We start from the raw sequence: 7,035 nt of genomic DNA, 5'->3' as shown, positions 1-7,035 counted from the left end.
AGCTCTTCTCAGCAAACCACTGTTTCTGATAACCCTCCAGTCCAGACTCAGAACTTAGTATCTTTTCTCTTTCAATCATTCTATTGGTGTTATCCAGCACTCACTGTATCCAAACTCTAGAAGCAATAAGAAGGTCCATAAGTTTACAAACAGACCAAGAAAAAAAGCTGAACACTTTATTTTTTTTTTATTTTTAGAGAGAGAGAGAGTAAGCAGGAGAGAGGGGCAGGGGGAAAGAGAGAGAGAGAATCTCAAGCAGGCTCCACGCCCAGTGCAGAGGCCAACAGGGCACTTGATCCTACGACCCCAGGACTATGACCTGAACTGAAATCAAGAGTCAGACATTCAATCAACTGAGCCAACCACGTGCCCCAAGAAGGCTGAACACTTTAAAGTGAAAGAAAGCAAAGTAACGAACTTGACCTGTGATGCAAACAACAGGTGCAAGAGAGGACTGAAGACTTTGATTCATACGTTTGGAGGATGATTTTGATCCCCAGGTTGGAGAACCACTCAAGTTGGGAGGACAGAGAGGTCCTGCAGGTTGGTATAGGCAGCTTCACATGGCTGGGAGAAGAGCTAGGTGGAACTGTGTTCTGGCTGCACAAAAGAAAACCCCCAAAAATAAGCCACAGGGTGAGCCTCGTCAGCAACTGCTTGCCAAGCAAAAGCCAGTCCCAGACAAATCCAGTAGAACCCATGCCTGCCAGCTGGATCCCATCTTCAGTATTTAGGAGATGAAAATCAGTGCTGATTTACAAGAAGTCAGAGCTACCGAAAACCCAAATGCTAGTTAAGAGAAAGAAGATTAGATTTACCAGGAAAAACAAGTTACTACAGAAGTAGGGATGTAACCAGTTCTGGGAACGAACGATGCCCATTTTATACTTTTTTCCAGTGTTTTAAAAGGAAAGAGGCAGCATTTAGTAAGGAAGTGGAGGCAATAGTGCAGATGCACAAAGGAACAGAACTGGAGGGAGGGGGCCTCATGCCCCTGTGCCATATGTGGTCCAAGTTCAATGCTAATCTGATCCTATTGCTCTCCTGCATATACCCTTCAGCAGCCTCCCACTCCCCTTCAATTAAAGCCTGAACTACTTCACCTGGCCCATAGAGAGTGGCAAAATCTGGTCCTCTCAGTGGCTTTATCTCACCCTTCACCTCTTCCTTACATATATTCTGAACTTCTCTCATGTCCTCACAGGTGCCTCCATCCCCCTAGCCATTGGGTCAGTGCATGGAACACTCTTCTCCTTCCTCTACCCATTTTCATCTGGCTGCCACCTGCTTATTCTTCAGATCTCCGCTTAAATATCATTTCCTTGAAAAGGCTTTTCTTACCTTCCTCTAGGTTAGATCCCTTGCTCTGTTCTCATAATCCCTATATTTCTGTTTCCATAATACTCATCAACTTTGTGATTAGTACTGATTTATTTATCAGTCTTCCCTTGTAACTAGAGACCTTTGTAAGTGCTCATGAAACACCTGTTAAATTAGTTGATTGAAGTAAAATTTATTTTGTGAACCTAGATGCTTCTTTCTCCCTGAATTCTAAATTGAAAGAAAAAAAAAACATTAGGAAACATCTCAGGAGAGAAGAAAAAGGACAATTCCAGCAGTTTAGGCTTTATGACCATCCCATACATTTCCTCACTAGTATGTGCCCCCCAAAACACATTCTATATAACTACCTTCCCACCTATCCCTTCCCTTGCACCCAGATATATTATCTTTCCTCTTTCTAATTTATTATCACTTTCATTCATTCAATGAACATTTATAAAGCAATTTCTGTGTGCCTCATACCGACTCTAAAATTTTTGTTTTCAACACTTCCCAGTTGATGATTTAGGAACTGACTATAATAAAAATGCAGGTATAAGCAATTTCCTTTTATTTCATGGGGTAAAAAAATGGAATTCAAAAATATATTTAGTGAAACCTTAAAGGGAAAAGTTACAAATCTGAGTTGATGGCAACAGAGAAACCAAGATGAATTGTCTTAAACTTCATTATTTCATTGGGTCACAAGTTTTTTAAAAGTTGGATGTTGTTTCAGACATGGTTTTATCCAGAGCTTTGTATAGTCACCAGGCTCTGGCTCCTTTGGGATTCTCTGGGCTCTACTCAGCTTCCCAGATCTCACTTCTTCCAATACACTGGCAGAGAAGCTCTTCACTACCTCACACAAAAGAAAAAGAAAGCCTTCTTCCCAGGAGCCCCCAGCAAAAATAATTCCTGCCCATCTCTGTGGCCTGAATGGAGCCAGATGCTCATCCTGGAACCAGTTAATGATACACACTGTTTGGTTTAAGTCCATCAGGAGCCACCTGTGGAGCCAAAAATGGTGTGCATTCCATGCTGGCTGCACAGCTAAGCAAAGTAGAACATATTCCTAAAGGAAAAAAATGAAGGTTATTGAAGAAGTGAAAAAATAGATCCCAAAGAAGCAATCAACAGCTGCTTTTCCAAAGCAGCACTCAAGATTTTCCCCTTCACATGAAAAAATATGTCACAATTCCTGTGTAGCTTATAGAATCCCCACTGATTAGAATTATAAAGAATTATACAGATAGAACACAATCCATCTCCCTCATATTACAGCAGTTAGGGCTGAGAAAAGTGAAGTAAACTGTACCCAGGTTACACATCTAGTTAATGCCATTGAAAGGAACATAACTCAGGTGTTTTTATTTTTGATTCAACATTCCTTCTTGTATGTCAATACTACACAATCAGGGCAAAATGAGACCATATGATGTGTCATTTCTGTTATTCTCTAAACATAGAGTTTATTTGCAGAGAGAGTATGTTTGTTGGGTTTATGAGAAGGGGGTAAGTAGGAAAGATGAAAGAATGGAAAAGAGAACAATTTTAATATCTTTTTAATTTTAACTCACACAACTTTCTAACACATATATTGACCCAAAAACAAGAACTTTTCTCAGAGCTGAGATAATTTGACACTAGGACATTGGTAAAAAAAAGAATCCAGTGCTCACTTCAGGAGCACATATTCTAAAATTGGAAAGATACAGGGAAGATTAGCACAGTCTCTGCGCAAGAATGGCGTGCAAATTCATGAAGGGTCCCATATTTAAAAACAAACAGCAACAAAAAGAATCAACATAATAACAACAATTAGGTTTGTAAATCATGGTCCTAAGGCTGGGTGCCATTTAGAGAAAAGATAGGTTGCTGGCTCTGTTCTCAACAGTTGGTGTGTTTGAGGCCTGCCAGATAATGTCCATTTGTAATGAACTTGATACAAGGAGGGACTCTTCAAGGTAAAGAGAAAGAACTCATGCTAGTCAATTAAAAATCACAGAGCAACCTGTGCCCTCTAGCCTGTGAACTCTCCTCCAGATCACAGAACTGCATTTCATTTTCAGGGCAGACCAGCTAGCATGGGCTAGCTTTGGGAGTGGGAAGAATAAACAGCAGATAACCAAAAGGGCCCTTCTAGAGCTTACCTGACAAATCTATCCATAGTATTCATACCTCCTCCAGATATGGAGGCAACAGCACACTTAGAGAGTACTTGTCTTAAACCATTATTTACCATTAGTACCTCAGTAGGAATTAGTTTAATTAAAATTTTGCTCACTTTGCTGCCCTACTTCCCTGTCCAGACTGCTCCTAGCTTCTCACCCTCCTCAAGATCTTGCAGTCCACACTCAGCTTCTAAATATAAGTTGAATTGAGTAATTACACTGCTTAAAACACTTTGACAAATTCAAGTGTTTCTAGAATAAACGTTGCCTTGTTAAGATGATCCACGAGGTCCAGAACCCACTACCCATCATCTGTCCTTTGCTCTCACCACCCAGAGTCCTGATGCCACCTCCCAAGATACCTTCATTTTCATTCCTTCTTTCCCCTATCCTAGCTGTTTTCTCCACTTGGAAAGCCCTTCACTGCCTTGACTGTAGAACACATCCTGACTAGGTCATAAGTCCCAGGGAAAGATTATCTCTCCTCTCAATTTCCCTAGAAAATTTCCCCTTCAACATCCCCTATAACATTGTAGTTAGTTTTTTTTTGTTTTTGTTTTTGTTTTTGTTTTTACCTTTTGGTCTCCTCCATTGAGTTGTTAGCCATTGCACAGAGTAGATGCCCAGTTAATGTTTGTTGAGTTGGACTGAAATCAGTCATTTAATCTATCTCTTACCTTCAAAGCAGAATCAAATCACACTTTCTTCCAAAATACGTCTTAAATTATCCTAACTCTAGGTTCAGTCTATGTCTTGAGTCAATCTGGTTATTCCCTCTATTTAATGCCAAAACTACAAGTGCAGCCCCAAAGTCAACTCCCAGGACCAAGTGCGAACTGAGCCAAGAGACCTTTAGGTAACTCTAGTCCACATTCAAGAGCTTAGTAGCATCACCCACCTTTGCCCACTAATCCCAACTTGCATTTATTTATTTGTTTGTTTGTTTGTTTAATAAATACCTGAAAGCCTACTTTTTGCTAAGCCCTATATTAAGTACAAAAGAAACGTGGATAAAAAAGTTATGAACCCAACCCTCAGGGAGACCACAGTCTCAATGGGGAAGGTGGGAGGTAAACAGGAAACCCTATTACAAATCCTTCATCAGATCTTGCCCAATCCCCAGTCTGTCTGCTTCATTTCTTGTCCTTGGGATTCTTTTTGCCTTGATTCTTATTCCAGAAACTTCAACTCTATTTCCAGACTGAGATCTTTCAATCCTACTACCGGGATAAAAGATTTGTCCCTAGATTTCTTTTCCATGTAACCACCCCTTCTGCAAGCCACTCTTGAATGAGAGAGGAAAAGGTAACTTCTTTACAAGGTCACTGATCCTTTGTATCAGGACTCTCATGCAGCTTTCAAGTCTAGCATCTAATATTCTTTAACCTTAAAGTATATAAGATCCAGAGAAGCCAAGATGCAGAACAGCATGGAAGTTTTTCGTGTGTCTCACATCCATGAAATACAGCCAGAACAACACTAAACCATTCTGCAAACATAGAAAACTGATCTGAGGATTAACACAACAATCTGCACAACCTGAACCACAGAATTCAGCAGATACACGGTGTGGAGAGGTGAACTTGGGGAGAGAGAAGCCACAGAGGGAAGCGAACCACTTTTGCATGCATAGAGAGGACAGAGACGGGGGGTGGGGGGGAATACAGGAAAAGCAACCCTCCCCAAAAGCAACTGGAGAGAAAGTGGAAAATTGGAAACAGCCACAGGGACTGAACTAAAAAGGGAGAAAGAAGAGGGCTTAAATTCCATTAAGACTGTAAACAGGGGGAGCACAGAATCTGAAACTCTGCAGCTCGATACCTGGCAGTGCTCTGGTGGGAAGGACGAATCCCCAGGAGCAGAGTGTAGTCCAGGAGGTTCTCAGGCAACATGGGAGAAGCAGTTCCACTGCTGGAAGGACATTTGGTAGAGGCTGTGAGGCCACCTAGGCCCAGCAGACCCCAGAGAGTGGTCACATTCGCTGGTGCTCGAACAAGATTATTGGGGGTGAAGCTTGGTGCCAGATGTTTGTTGTGATTTTCCATAATCCCTGAGGTGCTGCTGCTAAACTGTCTTGCGAACTTTTTCTGGGGTGGGCTAGCACCTGGCTGCAGTCTCTGGGCATTGGCAGCAGTATGGTCCCACAAGCGTTCCTGGGTGGGACCAGCACCCAGCTATTGTTCAGTGAGACCGTCTGCAGAGGGGCGGAACAGGTCAAAGCCGCAGTCCCTCAGAAGTGAGGGGCCAGGGAAGGCAGCCCCATCTAAGACAAAACTCAGGAGGGAGGTGCTGCCTGGGGCTTGGTCACAGACAGTGTGGAAGTGGGGAGTGGACAGAAGCCAAAGACGAAGGATGGGTGCACGATTGCTGATCAGGGAGAACAGAGTTCCAATACCAGAGACTGGGTAGCTGGGAGACGCCATTTTCACCGCTCCTGCACATACGCACCTACAAGCGCCACAACAATCCATCCTAGTAGGCTAGCAGCGTCATCTAGTGGAGAATGGAGCCGTTACACTAAGCCATGCCTAACTGGGCCAACCTCGCTCTTCAAGAACACAAGTCTCACCGCCCACTTAGTTCATGGACTATAAAGCACTTCAAAGCTTGACTTCTAGGGGAAAACGAAGTAGTTTCGCTCATATTTGAGTCTGTTAGCTGGTCCAACTATAAAATTTCCTTTCTTCTTTTTTTTTTTCTCTTTTTCGTTTCTTTTCTTTTTCCTGAATACAGAAAGAGAAAAAATTCATTTTTATTTTCAATTTTTATTAAAAAATTTTTTCTTTAATTTTTTCTACTATATTTTTTACTTCTGTGTAAACTTTTTCAAATTCTATTTTACTTCCATCATATAATTTTACTCTACTTCACTGTATTCATTTTTTCAAATTTTCAATCAATTTCCTTTTTTTTCCTTTTTTCCCTTTTTTTCTCTAATCAAGCCACTTTCAACACCCAGACCAAAACACACCTAGCATCTAGCATCATTTGATTTTTGTCTCTGTGTTTGTTTTTAATTTTTTAATTTTAACTTTTTTATTTTAATGTTTTCTACCTCATTAATTCCTTTTCTCCCTTCAAAATGATGAAATGAAGGAATTCACCCCAAAAGGAAGAGCAGAAAGAAATGACAGCCAGGGACTTAACCAACACAGATACAAGCAAGATGTCTGAACCAGAATTTAGAATCATGATAATAAGAATACTAGCTGGAATAGATTAGAATCTATTCTAATAGATTAGAATCCCTGTCTGTGGACATAAAAGAAGTAAAAGCTAGTCAGGATGAAATAAAAAACGCTATGACTGAGCTGCAATCTCAAATGGATGCTGCAGTGGCAAGATGGATGAGGCAGAACAGACTCAGCGATATAGAGGACAAACTTATGGAGAATGATGAAGCAGAAAAAAAGAGGGAGATTAAGGCAAAAGAGCACGATTTGAGAATTAGAGAAATCAGTGACTCATTAAAAAGGAACAACATCAGAATCATAGGGGTCCCAGAAGAGGAAGAGAGAGAAATAGGGGTAGAAGGGTTATG

The 7,035-nt window shown here is 41.2% G+C and overlaps 1 non-coding gene across 1 annotated transcript; it reads left to right on the top strand.

Moving 5' to 3' along the window:
- Positions 1–2,994: 2,994 nt before the first annotated feature.
- Positions 2,995–3,101, top strand: LOC122482252. Its single transcript, XR_006297056.1, has one exon. It is a non-coding gene; the product is annotated as a U6 spliceosomal RNA (small nuclear RNA).
- Positions 3,102–7,035: the final 3,934 nt, after the last annotated feature.

This window comes from Prionailurus bengalensis, chromosome C1 (genome assembly GCF_016509475.1).
Source record: "Prionailurus bengalensis isolate Pbe53 chromosome C1, Fcat_Pben_1.1_paternal_pri, whole genome shotgun sequence".
Lineage (NCBI taxonomy): Eukaryota > Metazoa > Chordata > Mammalia > Carnivora > Felidae > Prionailurus > Prionailurus bengalensis.
Note: the sequence above shows the minus strand (reverse complement) of the source record. Positions and strands in the feature narration are given on the sequence as shown.